Raw genomic sequence first — 23,341 nt, 5'->3', positions numbered from 1 at the left:
GAGAATGCAGGCATCGATCCCGCTACCTGTAACTTGCTAAGCAAGCTCTCTACCATTTGAGCTAAGTCCCCGTTTCAAAATAAGTCATAGAATAGTATGTCAAAAATTCACAAAAAGTCGTAAAAAGCCATAGTATGTCAAAAAATTCATAAAAAGTCATAGTTTAGTATGTCAAAATATTCATAAAAGTCATAGTATAATATGTCGAAAATTCATAAAAGTCATAGTATAGTATGTCAAAAAATTCATAAAAAGTTAAAAAAAACTCGGCCACGACAGCCTGAAAAGCAGTGTTTTACCTGTTTGGACCAATGTTCATAAACTTTTCAATTGGTTAGTAGTAGTTACCAGACACGGGCAAAGTGCAAATTGTAGTGCTCTGCCTGTTCCTGTATATCCTCGTGGAGGCAGCTTGATTGATTGATATGCTCCCTTATTTGTACCATAACAATTCACTTCAATTTTATTTATAGTATCAATTCATAACAAGAGTTATCTTGAGACACTTTACAGATAGAGGAGGTCTAGACCACACTCCAGAATTTACAAGGACCCAACAGTTCTAGCAGTTTCCTCCAGAGCAAGCCACAGTGCGACAGTGGTGAGGAAAAACTTCCTTTTAGGCAGAAACCTCGGTCAGACCCAGGCTCTTGGGAGGTGTCTGACGGGCCGGTCGGGGTTAGAGTAAAGAGTGGAAATAACAAAAATAGAAAAAATGGTACCAAAGCCCTGGTAAAATCCAACCTCCATGCCATAAGTCCCCTCATCACAAAGGTCCTTAACCACTCCCTCCAGGCAGGCCATGTTTCATGGAAAGCCCTGAAAAGCTTAAAACACAGTCCTAATTTAGTCCTCCTCAACAGTCAACATAGTGTTTGCTGTGTGGCGTGTCTGTTTTTATTTCTCTCATGTTAACAGTATTGACCAATACGGTAGGCATTCTAACCTCAGCTGACACGCTCACGCCATGCAGGCAGTGTGCAGGAGCCCTAAGCTTCCAAGGTAAGACTGAAATTCATGATAATAAAAACTTTATAATCTTCACACTAAAGTTGAAAAAACACCTCCAACAAAAGGCTTTTATTCGCTTTACATGGACACATGTAATGTAATGGTACAAAATAACTTCACATGTAACTTTAGTGCTCTAGAAAATCAGACAATAACTTGGTTGCACATGATTAGTATTGGCAACCATGGAGAATCAATTCATTGAGTGATAACCAGGCACTGCTGGGAATTGGACCCAGGATCTCCTGTTTACAAGACAGGCGCTTTAACCACTAAGCTACAGCACCTTCTACAGATAACCCTGTCTTGCAAGAATACAATGAGCTAGTGAAAAGGGTTCCCTCCATCCATCCATCTCTGTCCAGCAGCTCCAGCAGGGGACCTCAAACTTTCCTTTGCCGAGCCACATCAACCAGCTCCGACTGGGGGATCCCGAGGCGTTCCCAGGCCAGGTTGGAGATGTACTCTCTCCACCTAGTTCTGGGTCTTCCCCGAGGCCTCCTCCCAGCTGGACGTGCCTGGACCAGCTCTCTACAGAGGCCCCCCGGAATATGACAAATATTCAAAAAAAGTCATAGTATAATATGACAAATATTCAAAAAAAGTCAGAGTATAGTATGTCAAAAATTCATAAAAAGTTGTAGTATAACATGTCAAAATTCATAAAATGTCATAAAAAGTCATAGTTTAGTATAACAAAAAAATCATAAAAGTCAAAGTGTAGTATGTCAAAAAATTCATAAATGTCGTAGTATAGTATGACAAAAATTCATTAAATGTCATTAAAAAGTCATAGTATAGTATGTCGAAAAATTCATAAAAAGTCATACTATAGTATGTCGAAATATTTATAAAACGTCATAGTATTGTATGACAAAAAAATCATGAAAGTCATAGTTTAGTGTGACAAAAAATCATAAGTCATATTATAACGTGTCAAAAAATCATAAAAGTCATAGTATAATATGACAAATATTCAAAAAAAGTCATAGTATAATATGACAAATATTCAAAAAAAGTCAGAGTATAGTATGTCAAAAATTCATAAAAAGTTGTAGTATAACATGTCAAAAATTCATAAAATGTCATAAAAAGTCATAGTTTAGTGTAACAAAAAAATCATAAAAAGTCATAGTATAGTATGTCAAAAATTCATAAAAAGTTGTAGTATAACATGTCAAAAATTCATAAAATGTCATAAAAAGTCATAGTTTAGTATAACAAAAAAATCATAAAAAGTCATAGTATAGTATGACGGAAAAATCATGAAAGTCATAGTTTAGTATCTCAAAAAAGTCATAAAAGTCATAGGATAGTATGTCGACAAAAACATAAAAAGTCGTAGTGTAGTATGTCGTAACAAGTCCAGATTTATAGTTCTTGTTGTAAAACAAGAAGAATCTAAAGTCCTCTGGAGAATGCGGGCATTGATCCCGCTACCTCTCACATGCTAAGCAAGCGCTCTACCATTTGAGCTAATTCACCTTTTCAAAAAGAGTCATGGTATGTTGAAAAAAATCATAAAAGTCATAGTGTAGTATGTCAAAACAATCATAAAAGTCATAGTATAATATGTCAAAATATTCATAAAATGTCATAAAAAGTCATAGTATAGTATGTATAAATCTTCCTAAAAAGTCGTAGTGTAGTATGTCGTAAAGTAAAGTATGCTAAAGTATGTCAAAAAAACATAAAAAGTCATACTGTTGTTGTACAAATATTTATAAAAATTCATAGTATAGTTGTCAAAAAATTCATAAAAAGTCACAAAAAGTCATAGTATAATATGTCGAAATAGTCCTAAAAAGTTGTAGTATAGTATGTCGTAACAAGTCCAGATTTATGGTTCTTGTTGCAAAACAAGAAGAATCTAAAGTCCTCTGGAGAATGCGGGTGTTGATCCCTGTACTGTTCTCCCTGTGTGTTATGCACTTCCAGTACGTTGACACAGATCAACAGCAAGCCAAACTCGAATTCACGAGCCAGGACGACGAGCGCCTTGCTCCTTTTATTGTCTTCAGGCGGGTGACATTAACGAGTGAAAACTAAACAGAAAGAAAAGGACAGAAGCTTAGTCTCCTGTACAACAAATAGCTATAGCCTATTGAGCTATATCTGAATATACTACGCATGAACAATGTGCTAACTACCCATTCACACACATGGCGCTAGCATCACATCAAAGTAAGCTAATAGCGTTACGTTCACACACACATAGCGCTAGCATAAACATCGAGAGAGCATCGCTAGCAGAGAAGCGCGACAAACATAGTGCATTGAATGATGAATGAATGAAAAGTTTACTAGCTTACAGCCACAGGAATAATGTAAGTAGTAATAACAGAAATAAATACTAAACTTACAGCCAATGCTTTCGTGGGGAAAATCAATACAGTGTCCAACTCGAGTACTATGTTTTCTCCGGCATAACTCTTCTTCTACTGTTTAAAACATGTAGCGTGTCATGTTTTCCAAAATAAAGGTCAATGAAAACTATTCCTGCGTGTGCTTTACTACATATTACAGAACACCTAATTAACTTACATAGAACACTTTGGAATAAAAATTACTCTTAACTCTGAGGGCAGAACAATCCCGCTATCTCTTGCATGCTAAGCAAGCCCTCTACCATTTGAGCTAATTCCCCTTTTAAAGAAAAATTATAGTATAGTATGTCGTAGTTAAGTATGACAAAAAAAAATCATGAAAGTCATAGTATAATATGTCAAAAATTCATAAAAAGTCATAGTATAGTATGTCGAAAAATTCATAAAAAGTCATACTATAGTATGTCGAAATATTTATAAAACGTCATAGTATAGTATGACAAAAAAATCATGAAAGTCATAGTATAGTATGTCGACAAAAACATAAAAAGTCATAGTCACTTCCTTAAAAGTATGTTGAAATATTCCTAAAAAGTTGTAAAGCAAGAAAAATAAATGTCGGTTATGCCGAAATAATGTTGGTTGTCTCTTAAACAATGCCTTTCGTTGACAGCAGGACTCAAACCTGCATCCATCGCCTTAACCACTCGGCCACGACAACCTGAAAAGCAGCATTTTACCTCTTTGCACAAATGTTTATAAACTTTTCAGTTGGTTAGTAGTAGTTACCAGACACGGGCAAAGTGCAAATCGTAGTGCACTGCCCGTTTCTGTGGATCCTCATGGAGGCAGCTTGATTGATTGACATGCTCCCTTAATTGTACCATAACAGAGATCTAATGTTTTATCAAATTGGGTTTGGCAAGTAACCTTTCTGGTTACTTCTTGACAAACAAAGCAAGTAACCACACAATGAAAACTAACGCGATGGCTGGGAATCAAACCCAGGTCAACTGCTTGGAAGGCAGCTATGTTCACCACTATACCACCATCACTGGACAATGTAGATTGTGTCCATTTTTACAGTTCATTGTCCGTCTGGATTTATTTGCTAAAAAAAGCTTGTAAAACATCAACCCTGTGGTCTACAGTCAAGATGTGAACATCATTTTTTTAGGACAAACTGGGTTATTAGAAGATTTGGGCTGCAGTGAGGTCACTTGAATGTTAACGGTTGTAGGACCTTAAAGACAAATAAAACGGAGCATGAATCTCACAGACATGTATTGATATCACAGACAGAGCAGTAAAACCTAAGCCATTTTCCGCTCTAAAACGCTTGTCATATGTCTTGGGAGTCACACTGTGAAGAAATAATCATTATAACTTATACAGTTTACAAAATACATATGTTTTTTCAAAGAAAGTCCAGACGCTTTTGCCCTCATGACATTTACTTATGCCATTTACTTATAATAATACACACAGCACACATAGCAATGCTACACAAACATTTGTGTGTCTAAAACAGTTCTCCTATATGCAAAAATAAACATAATAAACATTATAACTCATATAAAGCACATACTATTTACAATTCTTCAAATAAGGCCCAAATATATCCCAAATCTCAAAGCAGTGGGGCCATTTCCTCTATAAAACGGTAGATATCTATTTTGTTCCGCTACAGCATCTTATATCGCATACTAGACTAGTGTGACCACAGTGTGACTAGGAAGATTGATCTCTTTAGGACTCCATACTCTTTGTGTGACGTTGTCTCCCATATATGGGCATATTACTTCCTTCTCTTCCGTAAACAGAGGGCAGACATGGAGCCCGGAGCTAGTGGCATAAATAAGCAAAAACGCGATGAATTATAGACATAAAGTGGATAAATCGTGGATGTGACGATATGGATTTAATGCTCAATGACCCCGAAAAAGGCACAGGTTCCAGGCTGGATAAAAATCACCTGTAGAGGCTAGAAAGACCCAGAAGAGACCTCCGTAAACGCTAACTTGTTAGCTTTTAGCTGCAATTTTTGGTAAGTCTATCATTTATGGTTATTAAATGATTAAACTATGAATCAGAGGTGCTGTTTTTGCTCGTGCACGAGTCTCTCGGGTTCAGAGGGTGAAGACTACAAACTGACTATGTGACAGATGTGTAATCTGTCATGTCCTGCCTTCTGAAGCTCTAGCCAGGAGCCATTCCTCGCCTAAAACAATATGAGTCATTCCAGTAAGTGAAAAGAAAACTCACATCTACAAAGATAAATTGGATAGATGTGACTCCCTGATGGTCTAGTGGCTAGGATTTGGTGCTCTCACTGCTGCGGTACGGGTTCAATTCCTGGTCAGGGAATGGTCAGGACTTGACAGATTCACGTGTAATATTTGAAAGAGCAAGTTCTTAGACTGGTTTTTGGTTGATTTACATTTATCAAATTCTTCCTCATTAGTTTAACGCTAATGTAATGTTATTTTGGATTTAAGACATTTTAGTGCAATGCAAAGGTGCATAACAGATTGCTTTCTACTTACCTGGAGCGATGCAAAGCTGGGGAGGTCAACTAGTCAAGGAACAGCAAGTGTAACTTCTTTAGTTAAATGTACATGTTTTACAGTCTCTATTTTACTGTATTTATTTACTTGTATTGTAGTATATTTATTTTATTATGCTCCAGTTTTATGGGTGTTACGGCGGGTATGGGCCATGTAGTTTCCATTTTTATAGATGAAATAAACTTGACATGAAATTAAGTTTACTCTTTAGCAGGTGGAGACATTTCACTTCAGACACTTGCAGCAACTGATGCTTTGTCAAACATCAACAGACTTAATGCTTATTCACATATGACAAGGTAAAATCGTTTTTGCATTCCATCACCCCTTTAAGATCACTTTCCAAAAGATGATTTTTTTAATTCCTCTTTTTAGTCAACTTCAGCAAGACAGGTGCTTTAACCACTAAGCTACAGTGCCTCCTACAGGTTTGTGTGTCATGCAAGAATACAATGAGCTAGTGACCAGAGTTCCAACCATCCATCCATCTTTGTCAAGCAGCTCCAGCAGGGGACCCTAAACTTCCCTTTTCCGAGCAACTGGGGGATCCCGAGGCGTTCCCCGGCCAGGTTAGAGATATAATCCCTCCACCTAGTCCTGGGTCTTCCCCGAGACCTACTCCCAGCTGGACGTGCCTGGATCACCTCCCTAGGGAGGCCCCCAGGAGGCATCTAGACCTGGACACCAGCTCATTTTTGTTTTGCAGCACATCCAGCTGCTAGAGCTTCTCAACAAGCTGGAAGAGCTCCATGTTGGAGGGAACAGTGGACGTCAGAAGGCATTGTTGTGGTCGTAGTTGTTGCTCAACAATTCATGCTAGGCCCTGAAGCGTCCTCCCCAGTCTGGTTCAAACGGTGTTAAAGCGAAAAGCAATACATTACTTTACTTGCGTTACTTTTGTAACACGTTACTCCCAATACTAACAGTCAGTATACTTTATGTTTATCTTATTTAAGGTAAAAGAGAAATTAAGACTTAACATTACGCCTACTAATGGAGGTGCTGTGGCTTAGTTGGTGAAAGTGCCTGTTTAGTAAACAGGCGGTCCTGGGTTCAAATCTCAGCAACACCTTGTTGTTGCAGAGATTACCTATGATTGCATCCCATCATCATGTCCACCCAATGCCTCTGCTACCCGTTAAAAGGATCGCTTTGCATTCAGTCTTGTAATCACCATAAGAATTAGGGATCACTGAAATTTGAACATGTGCATTAGAACTGATTGTTGAATGGTCTATCATGGCGGTTTTTCCACTGCGTGGTATCGACTCGACTCTACTCGCCTTTTGGGGTTTTCCATTATGAAAAAAAGTCCCTGGGACCTGCGACCAGGTACTTTTTTTAGTACTACCTCAGTCGAGGTTCCAAGCGAGCTGAGGCGATTCCAAAAGGTGACGTGAAAACCTGCAGACCGCTGGTTGGTCGGATCACCGCGTTTTTAGCAAACAAGAGTGCAGAGTGTGTGTCCAGAACAAACGGGACATTGAAAAAAAAAATCTAGCCAGACACCGACAGATTATCTACTCTCTGCACTATTCTCACTTTTCAACTGTTCACTATTAGGGGCTTTTAGGGGCTTTATGTCGTTTCCAATATTGTACACCGTTACTTTAAAAAAAACAAGAAAATAAATCAAAGAATTTTTTTTATTTTATTCTCTCTGTATCTCTTACTTACTCACTCACAGACACACAGACAGACACGCTCACACATACCTGGTGTGAAAAGAAAAAAAAAAAAAAAAAAAAAAATTATCACACTGATCATAGAAAAATTTAAAGTTAAAAAAAGAAAGTTATAATGAGTATGAAAACTCTTTTTCATTACATTTTACTTAAAAATTGCAACCGCATTGTTGTATTTATTGTTGCAGAACTTTTTCTGTATATAGTTCGTTTGTTACCATGACAACACCACTGATCTGAAGCTCAATGCTGATGATCAATAAATTGCATGCTTAAAATAACATAATGGTTTAAGCCCCGCCCATTTCAAGACAACCCGTCCCACTTCTGGGTTAAATTTGCCCACTTCCGGGTTAGGCCCTTGCCCAGTCCGAGTACAGATACGGATACAGATAATTCATGTGGTAAACCGATACAGATACAGATAATGCTGTACTCGCTCATCCCTAGTTGACAATAATGATGCTCACAAAACACTGTAGTTGCAATTGCGTTTCATGTCCTCTTAAATACAAAGAACTGCTAAGTTCAGACATTAGTTCCAAATGAAAACAATTGTTGTCAGAAGTGGGATTTGAACCCACGCCTCCAGTGGAGACTGCGACCTGGACGCAGCGCCTTGGACCGCTCGGCCATCCTGACTGATCCAACAAGTACCCAGTAGGGCCTGTCTCAAAAATTATAATTTAATATAGTAAATTAAACATGTCATGATATAGTAGGTTCTCAGTCATCCATGTCATAGTTAACAAGGGAAGGTTTCTCAACTGTCAGTCCAAATATATGGGTGTTCATGGAGACATGGAAGAAAGTCACCAGGGTGGCAATGTGCTTGACAATGGCAATACATTGCGCAGGATGTGAAGGCAATGTGCAATACAGGCTAAATCCTATGGTGGGAATCAATATCCACTAATGTTTCTGTCCACAATGTCCACCTGAATCCAGAAATGTCCCTGCCAGATGGGAAATAGACTGACAATGGGGTCAACATTGTGCAATTATCTTCAAAATGTCCAACTGAGTCCACAAATATACCTGTCAGATGGGAAATAAACTGATAACTGTCTTTATGGTCTAAATGTGTCAAATATTGCCATGCTATTACCCCAAAAGATCCCAACTAGGCCAAGGGCAACTGGACTTGGTAAAAGGTTCTCCGCAGAAGTTTTGTCTCTCATCCAAGAGACTTCTTTAGTTATTTTTTCACACAGAAAGGGTTGGACACAGTGCCCACTCCCCCACCCATATCTGACAATTGAAAGCTGTGGGGAAAGGGGGTTCCAAAGCTAATAGACCATTCAACAAGCAATTCTGATGCACTATACCGACCCATTCAGGATGAGCACTGTAAACTATGACTGCAGCAACACAAGTTAAAATTTCAGTGATACCTAATTTTTTATGGTGATTACCAGACTGAATGCAAAGTGTGTATCCCCCATGTAACTCAAAGCCTATCACTTCCAGTCAATACTGTCAAATATGGAGCTCCTTCAAGTTATATTAACAACCAGGTGACTGGTGGTCTGGTCTCTCCCTCTTCCCCAGATAACATTCTCTCTGAGTTCCATTCCACATGCACTGAAATCCTAGACTCTATTGCCCCTTATCAGATTAAAGCTGTTAAACCTAAGGTGGACGCCTGGCTAAATGACACCAAGAGGGCCCTTAGGCAACACTGCAGACAAGCTGAACAAAGATGGAAAGACAATCTACATGTGACACTGGGTGTATTAAGGGACAGTCTATCACATACCAGAATGCTGTGAAGGTGGTGAAGATGCAGCATCTCTCTTCTGTCATAGCTAGCAATTGCCACGAACCTAGATTGTTATTTAATACTATTAACTCTGTCATAAATCCATGCACCTCTGCTCCAACAGATGTGTCAATTAGTACATGTGAGAAATGTCTTGGTTATTTTATTGACAAAGTAGCATCTATCTGGGAAATTACCAGTGCTAATTTTAAGGTATTGTATCTGCTTCTCCTACACACTCAGCTGTGTTTGAGGAATTTAAGCCTGTGTTGAGGTTGTACAACACATGAAACCTACCAACTGTCCCTTAGACATTGTCCCAGCCAGAATGGTGAAGGAGGTTTTTAATAGCACCATTGGGGCGAGTCTTCTCACTCTTTTTAAGTGAATTGCTAAGCCTGTACTTTGTTACTTTTACTTGAGTAAAGAAGTTAAATCAGTACTTCTACTTTTACCAGAGTATTTGTTAACACAATTATATGTACTTCTACTTGAGTACGGGCAGTGAGTACTTTTGCCATCTCTGATGGTGGTTGGTATGCAGGTCACTGATGTAATACAAGCAAATACATAAGGCCCCACCCGACAGTTTTGTGATACGTGGCGTGCAACTGTATGTCAATGATCAAGCTTGTTGCTGTGACCAAGAAACCTCCAGCAAAATGACTGATACATCATCAGTTCCGGAATTTTCTTGGATGCCAAATATTTGAAATCAAAGTCAGAATCCAAGTGACATGTAAGAACAATACAATGCACGTCCAGCTTCTACATTTCCGCATGAGTCAGCTTCCTCAATTTCTGAGTAACAGGAAAATAGCCTGATAAGCATACATGTGCAGCTCAACCTCAAAAAGCCATAAAGCAAATGTTTGTGGCTTAAAGATCGAGTTCCCGCTCATAAAACATCAGGCAGGTGCAGTCTCTGTGGCGCAATAGGTCAGCGCAGTCGGCTGTTAACCGAAAGGATGGTGGTTCAAGTCCACCCAGGGACGTTTGTTGCTTAAATAACCTGGAGTAAGCTAACTCTAGGGTTTATCATATATTCATATCAGGTGAATATAGAGCAGCCCAAAGATAACCCAAGTGGCCTTACCTCTGAAGGTACAGTTCTGAAAACCATGTACTGTACATATTAATCTTTACGGTCATTGGTATGCAGGTCACTTGATGTAATACAAGCAAATACATAAGGCCAGACAGAGACAAAAAGTGAGAGAAAAGAAAAAGAGACTAGCTGTCTAAAGGATAACCAGTTGAGATTTTGTGCGTCTTTGAGAACTGTAAGTCATATAACTGATGTTGTCAGTTCATTTAAACTAATGAGGAAGAATTTGACAAATCAAAATCAAGTACAAGAACTTATTCTTTCAAACATCACACCTGAGTCTCTCAAGTCCTGACCATTCCCTGACCGGGAATGGAACCCGGGCCGCGGGGGTGAGAGCGCCGAATCCTAGCCACTAGACCATCAGGGAGTCACATTTTTCAAATTTGTCTTTGTAGATGTGAGTTTTTTTTTCACTTACTGGAATGACTCATATTGTTTTAGGCGAGGAATGGCGCCTGGCTAGAGCTTCAGAAGGCAGGCCATGACAGACTACACATCTGTCACATAGTCAGTTTGTATTCTTAAATACCAAGTCTCTTGCTGTTCCTTGACTAGTTGGCCACCCCTGCTTTGCATCGCTCCAGGTATGTAGAAAAAAAATCTGTTATGCACCTTTGCATTGCGCTAAAATGTCAAAATTTGGACCTGAATCCAACAATAACATTACTTGACACTCACATACATTGGTTTTCAGTTAAAAATTGGTTAGGGTTTTAATTACTGCTTGAAAAAATGAAAAGAATTGTTATTGAGATGGAGGCAGATGAAGTGTTTATGACCCATCAATGATGACAAAAGGATACATCCGCTGTCGGGGTCTGATTTAAAGGAAATGGTACTCTTTAAAACGTTAAACTAATGAGGAAGAATTTGACAAATCAACCAAAAACTTGCTCTTTTAAATCTGTATCTGTCAAGTCCTGACCATTCCCTGACCGGGAATTGAACCCCGGCCGCGGCGGTGAGGGCGCCAAATCCTAGCCATTAGACCATCAGGGAGTTACATCTATCAAATTTAATTTAACATAATGTTGGTTATATTGTTTTAGGCAAGAAATGGCGCATGGTTAGAGATTTAGAACGCAGTGGTACAAAATGCAAAACTGCCTGTTTCGATTTAATTACATGGTAATAATACAAAAACAGAGGTGTAGTGATTACTTGGAAATGCTTCCGGTAGTTTCTGAAATAAAAACCATGAATCAGTGGTGGAAAATGCAAAACTGCCTGTTTCAATTTTATTACATGGTAATATTAGAATAACAGAGGTGCAGAGATTAGAGGTGCAGAGATTACCTGGAAATACTTACCATGAAATATGTCTTGTCCTTCACGTACGTAACGCTGTGCAATCTGACCAGCAGCTGAACACCTTCCACCATCAAGCACTGGCGACTGGGATCATTGTAACATGTTTATTTGAGTAACAAAGGGTGAAACTGGGAGAAAACACAATGACCAGTTACTTAGATAACAATGAGTCACAGATATTAAACAAAGATAATTGTAAAAACAATATAACTACACAACAGGCTAGCAAAAATGTAAGATGAAATAAAGAAACACGTAATGTATTGTTATACAGTGTACGTAGTATAACCTATGTTGGGTATCTAAATAAACTAAGATATACTTACATGTGGCATTACCCAAGATAAAAGTGGCAAACTAGCTTACTGAAGTATACCGTCAGTTAGGGCTGAACAATATTGTGTTTTAGCATTGACATCGCGATGTGCGCATTCGCGATAGTCACATCGCAGAACGTTACAATGTTGACGTTAATACTTTTTTGCTGCTTGATAGAAAAGTAAACTTTCACCGTTTCTCCTTACATGATTATTACCATCCGACCGTTCCCCTTTAAGACAGGTAGCCATGTGGGCAACGTGTGGATGTGACGTTAGTCCGACGGGGTTTGGTATGGGAAGTGAGGCTCTCCGTGTGTAGAAAAGTAGCCTACCGTTGGCAACAGCTGCCTCTGATACAGTGATGTCATAGTATTTGATGGGTAGTGAGTGACGCTACAGTAGTTGGGGTTTTATGTTCTCCTCAAATACAAACTAAACCCCCTGATTAATGCAACATAATCACAACGTCTCCCGGCCATTTCCCACCGCAGAAAACTGCAACCAGTCAGGCTAAAGCTAATATAGTTAGCTTAAAGAAACAAGCAGAAAGCTGCAACCAGTCAGGCTAAAGCTAATATAGTTAGCTTAAAGAAACAAGCAGAAAGGCGCTACCAGCCAGGCTAAAGCTAAAATAGTTAGCTTAAAGAAAAAAGCAGAAAGCTGCTACCAGCCGGTCTAAAGCTAATATAGTTAGCTTAAAGAAACCTAATCTTGCTGCGGACCTTCACCAATTCCCATACCGGGAGTCAAACCCGGGCCACCTGGATGAAAACCAGGAATCCTAACCGCTAGACCATATGGGACTGATCATATATTAATAACAGGGATTTCTTGAATCAATTCATAGTCTGGCTGGAAACAGGCCTTCTCTCGTTTGTGAAGGAAGAAGCTTATTGTTGACAGGTTGATTTCTGTTAATAACAAACACAACTATAGTTAATAGAAAAAGAAAAACTATATATGAAAAGCCGTCTTGGTTCATCTTTCCACTGTTCCTACAATCACCACTCTGGTCTGGCTGGAAACTAAAGGATCTAAACTAAAAGGATGTTCCTCTTTAACTAACAGGTCTATCTCTGTAGGGATCCATCCCATAATGTTGTCACACACTTATAATAATAATCTGAGTCTGTCAGCAGCAACAACACAACCTTTAGTGGACCCTGACTTTACCTTTAAATTAGGAGTTTAAACAGAGACACAACAGGACAAATAAATCCATCAAATCAAGTCCCCAATAATCAGCATGTGGCCTTGTTTTATTTCAGGTAGTCAGCATGGAGCTGTTCCACATTCCCAGACATTTAAAACAAGTCAATCATTGGCATTATTCTACGAGTCAGATGAATAAATCAGCTGTTTGCTATTTGAGCTGCTCTGTTTCCTGCTGCTCCGTCATTCTTTAGTGTCCTCTGGAAACAGGTTGCTGTCCTTTATGTTTCTTTTGGATGACATCATCAGTGTCTTTGCTTTAGTCTGAAGAAACTCCAACAGATTTAAAACCACACGCAGTCACAGAAAATACAAACAGGGATAGAAAATGTCAGACAAAGAATATGAAATGAAAAGTCCCCAAAGTAAGAAAATATAATGTTAATCTACCAAACAACAATAACTGGAGAGCATCTAATTAAACATGGCCAACTTCCAGTATGTCGGTAATGATTGGACCATAACTCTTAATATTCTAAAACTACAACCTATTGTTCTACAACTGCACCTTAACATTCCAGAACTGCACCTTACCATTCTAGAACTACAATGTAACCTTTTAGGACTATGAGCAACCTTTTGGGAACGCAACTTATAAAAATTCTAAAACTTCAACCTATTGTTCTTGAAATGCAACTCAAATTTCTAGAATGAAAGCTTAACTTTCTAGAACTGCATCTTAACATTCTAGAACTACAGCTTAACATTCTAGAACTTCAGCTTAACATTCTAGAATTTAAAGCTAACATTGTAGAATGCAGCTTAACATTATTGAACTTCAATCTAACATTTTAGAACTGCCAAGTAACATTCTAGAACTGTAACATTTCAGAAGTTTTAAGTAAAATTTTGGGACTGCAACTTAAATCTTGAGAAGAGCCTGGCTAGCTCAGTCGGTAGAGCATGAGACTCTTAATCTCAGGGTCGTGGGTTAGAGTCCCACGTTGGGCGGTGGTGTTTTAGAGAGTGGGAATCCCTGAGTTCTGCACAGTATCAGGTGGCTGTATTGCAGTGGATATGCTGTCATTCGCAAGATTAGCAGTTCCATCCTTGTTTAAAAATCCCTGAAATTTACCAGACTGAAATGTGCCTGCATTCTACAATCATGGCCTGTGCTGACCTCCTGTTCCTCAGATCAAACTAAAGTCTGGTGACAATGCATGTTCAAATTCTAAAACTTCAACCTGTTGTTCTAGAACTGCAACTCAACATTCTAGAACTACAATGTAACATTTTAGAACTGTAATTAACAGTTTAGGACCGCAACTCTTAAAATTCTACAACTTCAACCTATTGTTCCAGAACTGCAACTTAACATTCCAGAATTGCAGGTTAACATTCTTGAAGTTTGACCTAACATTCTAGATCGACAGATTAACATTCTAGAAATCAAACCTAACATTCTAGAACTACAAATAACATTGTAGAACTGTAAGTAACATTTTAGGACCATAACTCTTAATATTCTAAAACTACAACCTATTGTTCTACAACTGCATCTTTTCTAGAATGAAAGCTTGACTTTCTAGAACTGCATCTTTACATTCTAGAACTTCAACCTAACATTCTAGAACTGCCAAGTAACATTCTAGAACTGTAACATTTCAGAAGTTTTAATAATAATAATAATACATTTTATTTAAAGACGCCTTTCTTGGCACTCAAGGACGCCGCACAGGGAATTCATATATTAAGAACAGCAAAACAAATACTATACAACAGCAAAACAAATACTATACAACAGAAAAACAAATACTATACAACAGCAAAACAAATACTATACAACAGCAAACAAATACTATACAGCAAAACAAAACCAATACTATACAACAGCAAAACAAATACTATACAGCAAAACCAAAACCAAAACTATACAACAGCAAAACAAATACTATACAACAGAAAAACAAATACTATACAACAGAAAAACAAATACTATACAGCAAAACAAATACTATACAACAGAAAAGGCGGAGCAACAGACATTTAGGTGGAATAGGCAGTTATAAACAGATGTGTTTTTAGTTGTGATTTGAAATGGGGGAATGAATCAATGTTTCTGAGTTGGGGGGTAGTGAGTTCCAGAGACGGGGAGCAGAGCGGCTAAATGCTCTGCCCCCCATGGTGGTGAGACGGGCGGGGGGGACAGACAGGTTTATGGAGGAAGAGGATCTGAGGGAGCGGAAGGGAGTGGGACGCTGGAGGAGATCAGACAAATATGGGGGGGCGAGGTTGTGGATGGCCTTGAATGCTAATAGAAGGATTTTGAATTTGATACGGAACTGGACCGGGAGCCAGTGGAGCTGTTGGAGGACAGGAGTGATGTGGTGGATGGAGGGGTTCGAGTTATGATGCGGGCAGCTGAATTCTGGACCAACTGAAGTTTGTGGAGGGATTTGTGAGCGAGACCGAAGAGGAGAGAGTTGCAAAAATCGAGACGGGAAGTGACGAGACTGTGGACAAGAATTGCAGCAGTGTGGGGGGTAAGGGAGGGGCGGAGGCGATTGATGTTACGTAGGTGGAAGTAGGCAGACCAGGTAATGTTACTGACATGGGGTTGAAAGGATAATGTGCTGTCAAGGATGACACCCAGACTCTTAACCTTGGGGGAGGGTGAGACGGAGCAGTTGTCAATTGTGAGAGAAAAACTGTCTGTTTTGGAAAGAGTGGCTTTGGTGCCAATGAGGAGAACCTCGGTTTTATTACTGTTTAATTTGAGGAAGTTTTGGGTGAGCCAGATTTTTATTTCAGAGATGCAATCCGTAAGGGAGGTGGGCGGGAGAGTGGACGAGGGTTTGGTGGAGAGGTAGAGCTGGGTGTCATCGGCGTAACAGTGGAAGTGAATGTTAAATTTGCGTTAGATATTGCCGAGGGGAAGCAGGTAAATGATGAAGAGTAGGGGCCCCAAAACAGAGCCCTGGGGCACACCTGAGGTGACGGAGGAGGGAATGGATTCACAGGACTTGAGTGTCGTGATGCCAATGGAAGATAGCCTATTGAGGAGGGTGGTGTGACAGATGGTGTCATATGCTGCACTCAGGTTGAGGAGGATGAGGATGGTGAGGAGTCCAGAATCAGCTGCCATGAGGAGGTCGTTGGTGATTTTGATGAGTGCTGTTTCAGTGCTATGGAGGGGGCGGAAACCAGACTGGAACTGTTCATACAGGTTATTGTGGGATAGGTGAGAATGGAGTTGAGAGGCAACGGTTTTTTCAAGAATTTTGGAGAGGAAGGGTAGATTGGAAATAGGACGGAAGTTGTTGAAGTTGGATGGGTCGGCACCAGGTTTTTTCAAAATAGGGGTGATGGCAGCAGTTTTGAAGGATGTAGGGACGGTAGTGGTAAGGGAGGAGTGGATGATAGCAGAGATGAGGGGGACAAGGGAGTTTTAAGTGAAATTTTTGGACCGCCACTCAAAACTTGAGAAGTGCCTGGCTTTTCTGATATTTTTTAAACATATGTAAAATTACAAAAAAGATTCATAACAAATTAAACAAGTTTTCTTACAACAAAAGGTTTATTTCTACTGACAGTCTGCCGTTGCGCCACAGGGTCTACTTATTAATGCATATACACATCAACTTTATTTTGGATTAATGCATATACATATCAACTTTCTTTTAAGATGCAGTTCTGGAATGTTAAGTTGCAGTTCTAGAACAATAGGTTGAAGTTTTAGAATTTAAACATGCATTGTCACTTTAATTTGATCTGAGGAACAGGAGGTCAGCACAGGCCATGATTGTAGAACGCAGGCACATTTTAGTCTGCTAAATTACAGGGATTTTTACACTGGGATGGAACTGCTAATCCAACTGCTAAAGCGATTGACAGACGATCGACCCCAATACAGCCACATTATACGGTGCAGAAGTCAGGCATTGCCACTCTCTAAAACACCACCGCCCAACGTGGGGCTCGAACCCACGACCCTGAGATTAAGAGTCTCATGCTCTACCAACTGAGCTAGCCAGGCACTTCACAAGTTTTGAGTTGCGGTCTAAAAATTTCAGTTAAAACTTGTTGTTTGTTCGTGAGTAGTACTCAAGGGGGTGCTGTGGCTTAGTTGGTTAAACTGCCTCTTTGGTAAACAGGTGATCATGGGTTCAAATCCCAGCAACACATTGTTGTTGCAGCGATTACCTCTGTTTGCATCCCATTCCGTCTTTCCCATGCCACTCATTAAGCCCTGGTAGCAAATGAAAAAGGCATGTTGCATTTACACAGAAACACTACATTAATACAGGCTTAAGATGATACATTAAAACACATTAAATTCAGAACAATGCAAGGTTCATCTAGTTCATTCATCTGGTTTTGTGGTTCTGTTTATAGAAACTACATCCTGTTATATCGCGTGATCATACATTAATTTGCAAAATCCTGTGGGTCCTTGACTTCAGTGGTGCGTCATGGCCTTTAACAAATCCGGACCTGGTGGGTGTTGATGGACTGCGGATCACGGAGCAGACACGAAGCGGAGTGGATCTGCAGCTGGTGGAAGTCACGGGTAAGGCCTCCTGTGTGGCGTGAGCGTGGCATTTTATTGGTCTTTGCACACCAGAAGCTTTTCTGACGTGGCGATGTTGCTGCTATACATGGGACTGAAATGCTTAGGAATCCCCATCAGTCATTCAGAACTGCCCAAGGTACTTGTGAAATAGGCTCTTTTTTGTCTGATTGATGTTACCAACTGTAATGGAGTCTGTCGGGCCTCAGGGGTTCTCTGCTGTAAAAACAGAATATAATTTACAGCTGTGATGGCCGAGTGGGACTTGAAATCCAATGGGGTCTCACTGCGCAGGTTCAAATCCTGCTCACAGTGATTTCCAGCTACAGAATAAATTAGATTTCAGTGAGGTATACTGAAGATGTTAAAGTCAAGCAGTCAGTGCCTTGGCCAGTAAAGTTCATGTTAATTTCACCTCTGACCTCAGTCAGCATCACATGCACCTAAAACCCCACCTGACAGTGATGTAACAAGGTCACACCTAGGCCACGTTCAGCCCCAACAAAACAAGCATTAAAAAATGGGTCCAATCTATTTCCCTTTATTGCCACAACTGGGCAAAATTAAATAATGCTTGTTAGGCACTATAGCAACACCAACAAAAATATATATATACACTCTTTCTAGTGCTGATAACATAAATATTGACTGATAATTAAGGCACTGAATTTGGACCCAGGATCTCTTGTTTACAAGACAGGTGCTTTAACCACTAAGCTACAGTGCCTCCTACAGGTTTGTGTGTCATGCAAGATTACAATGAGTTAGTGACCAGGGTTCCAACCATCCATCCGTCTTTGTCAAGCAACTCCAGCAAGGGACCCCGAACTTCCCTTTTCTGAGCAACTGGGGGGTCCTTAGTGGACGTCAGAAGGCACTGTTGCGGCCGTAGCTGTTGCTCCACGATTCGTGCTGGGCCCTGAAGCGTCCTCCCCAGTCTGGTTCAAATGGTGACTGGTCCACCTGGTGGACCGAGCTTCACTGGCTCCACTTTAATGTTTGTGTTTCTTGTTGTTTCAACAAGTATAATATTACTGAAATGTAATTAGTAATGAGTTATATTACTGTGTTAAAGCAAAAAGGAATACATTACTTTATTTGCGTTACTTTTGTAACACGTTACTCCCAATACTGCCAATCAGTATACTGTATGTTTAGCTTATTCAAGGTATAAGAGAACTTGAGAATTAACATTACACCTGCTAATGGAGATGCTGTTGCTTAGTTGGTTAAAGTGCCTGTCTAGTAAACAGGAGATCCTGGGTTCAAGTCCCAGCAGCACCTTGTTGCATCCCACTGTACAACCTCTGTTTGCATCCCATCATCATGTCCACCCAATCCCCCTGCTACCCATTAAACAGATCACTTTGCATTCAGTCTCGTAATCACCATAAAAATTAGGTATCACTGAAATTTGAACTTGTGTTGCTGCAGTCAGAGTATACAGTGCTTATCCTGAATGGGCCAGTATAGTATATCGATCATTTTGTTGATAGCGCAGCAGGCTCGCTACGAATGACTCTTGACTCTGTTGCCCCTCTAAAAAAGAAGATAATAAAACAAAGACGGTTAGCTCCATGGTATAACACTGAAACTCGCAAATTAAAGCAAATATCGCCGAAACTTTGAAGAGTTGGCGTTCCACCAAACTGGAAAATTCTCGTTTAATCTGGCAAGATAGTCTTAAAACGTATAGGAAGGCCCTCCGTAATGCCAGAACAGCGTACTACTCGTCATTAATAGAGGAAAATAGGAACAACCCCAGGTTTCTTTTCAGCACTGTAGCCAGGCTAACAGAAGGTCACAGCTCTACTGAGCCAAGTATTCCCATAGCTCTTAGTAGTAACGACTTTATGAGATTCTTCAATGATAAAATTATAACTATTAGAAGCAAAATTCACCAAGACCTGCCTTTAACTGGCACTGACTTATCTCTAAACTCAGGAACCTTAGAAACAGCTGTAAAACCAGATACATGTTTTGACTGCTTTGCTTAACTTGATCTTTATCAATTTAATTCAATTATTTCTTCATCTAAACCCTCAACCTGCCTCTTAGACCCCATCCCGACTAGGCTACTTAAAGAAGTTTTACCATTAGTCAACACTTCGCTACTGGATATAACCAATTTGTCTTTATTAACAGGCTATGTACCACAGCACTTTAAAGTTGCTGTAATTAAACCTCTTCTGAAAAAACCAAACCTTGATCGAGATGTTTTAGCCAACTATAGACCAATATCCAACCTTCCATTTCTCTCTAAGATTCTTGAGAAAGCAGTCGCCAAACAGCTGTGCGACTTTCTGCATAGCAACAGCTTATTTGAGGATTTTCAGTCAGGATTTAGAGTTCATCATAGCACAGAGACAGCACTTGTGAAAATTACTAATGACCTCCTAATTGCATCAGACAAAGGACTTATCGCTGTACTTGTGTTATTGGATCTTAGCGCTGCATTTGATACCATTGACCATTATATCTTATTACAGAGATTGGAACATTTAATTGGCATTAAAGGGACTGCTCTAAGCTGGTTTAAGTCTTATTTATCAGATCGATCTCAGTTTGTTCATGAATCCTCTGTGCACGCCAAGGTTAGTCATGGAGTCCCACAAGGATCTGTGCTCGGTCCAATCCTGTTCACTTTATATATGCTTTCTTTAGGCAGTATTATTAGGAAACACTCCATAATCTTTCATTGTTATGCAGATGATACTCAGTTATATCTATCAATCAAGCCGGATGAAACTAATCAGTTAGCTAAACTTCAAACGTGCCTTCAGGATATTAAAACCTGGATGACTTGTAATTTTCTAATGTTAAACTCAGATAAAACTGAAGTTATTGCTCTCGGACCCAAGCACCTCCGTGACGCATTATCCAAAGATATAGTTACTCTGGATGGCATCACCCTGGCCTCCAGCACCACTGTGAAGAATCTTGGAGTCATCTTTGATCAGGACATGTCCTTTAATTCCCACTTAAAGCAAATTTCAAGGATCGCCTTTTTTCACCTACGTAATATTGCAAAAATCAGGAATATCCTCTCTAAAAATGATGCAGAAAAACTAGTCCATGCATTTGTTACTTCTAGGTTGGATTACTGCAATTCTTTGTTATCAGGCTGCTCGGAAAAGTCCATAAGGACTCTTCAGCTGATCCAGAATGCTGCGGCACGTGTTCTGACCGGAACCAGGAAAAGAGATTACGTTTCTCTTGTTTTAGCTTCTCTGCATTGGCTTCCTGTAAAATTTAGAATAGAATTTAAAATCCTTCTTCTCACCTTCAAAGCTCTTCACGGTCAGGCTCCATCTTATCTTAAAGAGCTTATAGTACCTTACAACCCTGCGAGAGCACTACGCTCCCAGAATGCTACACTGCAGTGCCCTGCTACGTCCTGCTACGTCCTGCTGTGCCTTGTAATGCCGCACAGCGTCCTGCTATGCCATGAACTACAGTGGTATGAAAAAGTGTTTGCCCCCTTCCTCATTTCCTGTTCCTTTGCATGTTTGTCACACTTGCAGAATTGTCCTAATTCAGTTACATTAGAGGATTTTCGAGCATGAACAGCCTTTATAAGTTCATACCACAACATCTCAATAGCATTCAGGTCAGGACTTTGGCTAGGCCACTCCAAAGTCTTCATGTTGTTTTTCTTCAGCCATTCGGTGGTGGACTTGCTGGTGTGTTTAGGATCATTGTCCTGCTGCAGAACCCAAGTTTGTTTCAGCTTGACTACATGAACAGGTGGTCGGACATTCTCCTTCAGGATCTCTTGGTAGACAGCAGAATTCATAGTTCCTTTTATCACGGCAAGTCTTCCAGGTCCTGAAGCAGCAAAACAGCCCCAGACCATCACACTACCACCACCATATTTTGCTGGTGGTATAATGTTCTTTTTATGAAATGCAGTGTTCCTTCTACGCCAGATATACTTGGACACACACCTTCCAAAGAGTTCCACTTTTGTCTCATCGGTCCACAGAATTTTGTCCCAAAAGTCTTGGGGATCATCAAGACTTTGAAGACAACTTTGAAGAAATTGAGACGAGCTTTGATGTTCTTTTTGCTCAGCAGTGGTTTTCTCCTTGGAACTCTGCCATGCAGACCATTTTTGCCCAGTCTTTTCCAGATGGTGGAGGCATGAACGCTGACCTTAACTGAGGCAAGTGAGGCCTGCAGTTCTTTGGACGTTGTTGTGGGGTCTTTTTGACCCCACAACAACGTTTCTCAATTGTTCCTGAATTTCTTTGGGTCTCGGCATGATGTGTAGCTTTTAAGGATCTTCTGGTGGACCTTACTGTGGTGGACCTTTACAAATTGCATTTTGTGTTTACTTGTGTTGTCCTTGACTATTGTTTAAATTGGTTTGATGTTCCGAAACACTTAAGTGTGACAAACATGCAAAGGAACAGCAAATGAGGAAGGGGGCAAACACTTTTTCACACCACTGTACTACAAAGAACTGCTACAAACTACTAATTTTTTCTATTTTTGTTATTGCCACTCTTCATTCTAACCCCAACCGGCCCGTCAGACATAGTAGTAGACATGAATAGTGATGATGACATAATGAATGTCTATATGCATTAATCAAAAAGAAATTTGATGTGTATATGCATTTATTAAAAAGAAAGTTGATGTGTTTATGCATAAATCAAAAAGAAAGTTGGTGTCATAATGAATTGTGATGATGACATAATGAATAGTGATGATATAATAAAAAGAAAGTTGATGTGTTTATGCATTTATTAAAAAGAAAGTTGATGTCATAATGAATTGTGATAACATAATGAATACTGATGATGACATAATGAATGGTGATGATATAATAAAAAGAAAGTTTATTTATTTATCCACTAATCTAAAAGGAAGTTGATGTCATAATTAATTTGATGATGACAAAAGGAATGGTGATGATATAATAAAAAAAAGTTGATGTGTGTATGAATTTATTAAAAAGAAAGTTGATGTGTATATGCATTTATCAAAACAAAAGTTGATGTGTATATGCATAAATCTAAAAGAAAGTTGATGTGTATATGCATTTATTAAAAAGAAAGTTGATGTGTATATGCATTTATTAAAAAGAAAGTTGATGTGTATATCCTCCTGAGAACCGAGGAAAATAAGTTTTTTCCTAATCATATTTTTTTGTGATTCCATACCTGTTTAGGGTTAAAAAACATCCTACAATTTACACATTTTAATTTTAATTTTTAATTTTTGTTTTACCCCCATCCTTTCAGCTAATAGCCGACTGCGCTGACCTATTGCGCCATAGAGACGAAGCCTGTCTGGTGTTTAATGAGCGGGAGCTCGATCTTTAAGCCACAAGCATTTGCTTTATGGCTTTTTGAGGTTGAGCTACACATGTATGCTTATCAGGCTATTTTCCTGTTACCCAGAAATTGGGGAAGCTGACTCATGCGGAAATGTAGAAGCTGGACGTGCATTGTATTGTTCTTACATCTCAAATGGATTCTGACTTTGAATTCAAATATTTGGCATCCAAGAAAATTTTT

At 39.5% G+C, this 23,341-nt stretch overlaps 6 non-coding genes across 6 annotated transcripts; 2 read left to right on the top strand and 4 right to left on the bottom strand.

Moving 5' to 3' along the window:
- Positions 1-1,225: 1,225 nt before the first annotated feature.
- trnat-ugu (transfer RNA threonine (anticodon UGU)) lies at positions 1,226-1,298 on the bottom strand. The gene has a single exon. It is a non-coding gene; the product is annotated as a tRNA-Thr (tRNA).
- A 6,851-nt stretch (positions 1,299-8,149) lies between these two features.
- trnal-cag (transfer RNA leucine (anticodon CAG)) lies at positions 8,150-8,232 on the bottom strand. Its single transcript has one exon. It is a non-coding gene; the product is annotated as a tRNA-Leu (tRNA).
- Positions 8,233-10,273: 2,041 nt separating this feature from the next.
- Positions 10,274-10,347, top strand: trnan-guu (transfer RNA asparagine (anticodon GUU)). Its single transcript has one exon. It is a non-coding gene; the product is annotated as a tRNA-Asn (tRNA).
- Positions 10,348-12,825: 2,478 nt separating this feature from the next.
- Positions 12,826-12,897, bottom strand: trnae-uuc (transfer RNA glutamic acid (anticodon UUC)). Its single transcript has one exon. It is a non-coding gene; the product is annotated as a tRNA-Glu (tRNA).
- Positions 12,898-14,184: 1,287 nt separating this feature from the next.
- On the top strand, positions 14,185-14,257 carry trnak-cuu (transfer RNA lysine (anticodon CUU)). Its single transcript has one exon. It is a non-coding gene; the product is annotated as a tRNA-Lys (tRNA).
- Positions 14,258-17,209: 2,952 nt separating this feature from the next.
- Positions 17,210-17,282, bottom strand: trnak-cuu (transfer RNA lysine (anticodon CUU)). Its single transcript has one exon. It is a non-coding gene; the product is annotated as a tRNA-Lys (tRNA).
- Positions 17,283-23,341: the final 6,059 nt, after the last annotated feature.

Source organism: Etheostoma spectabile, unplaced genomic scaffold, assembly GCF_008692095.1.
Source record: "Etheostoma spectabile isolate EspeVRDwgs_2016 unplaced genomic scaffold, UIUC_Espe_1.0 scaffold00002528, whole genome shotgun sequence".
Classification (NCBI taxonomy): Eukaryota; Metazoa; Chordata; class Actinopteri; order Perciformes; family Percidae; genus Etheostoma; species Etheostoma spectabile.
The sequence above is the reverse complement of the archived record's forward strand: the minus strand, read 5'-3'. Positions and strand labels throughout refer to the sequence as shown.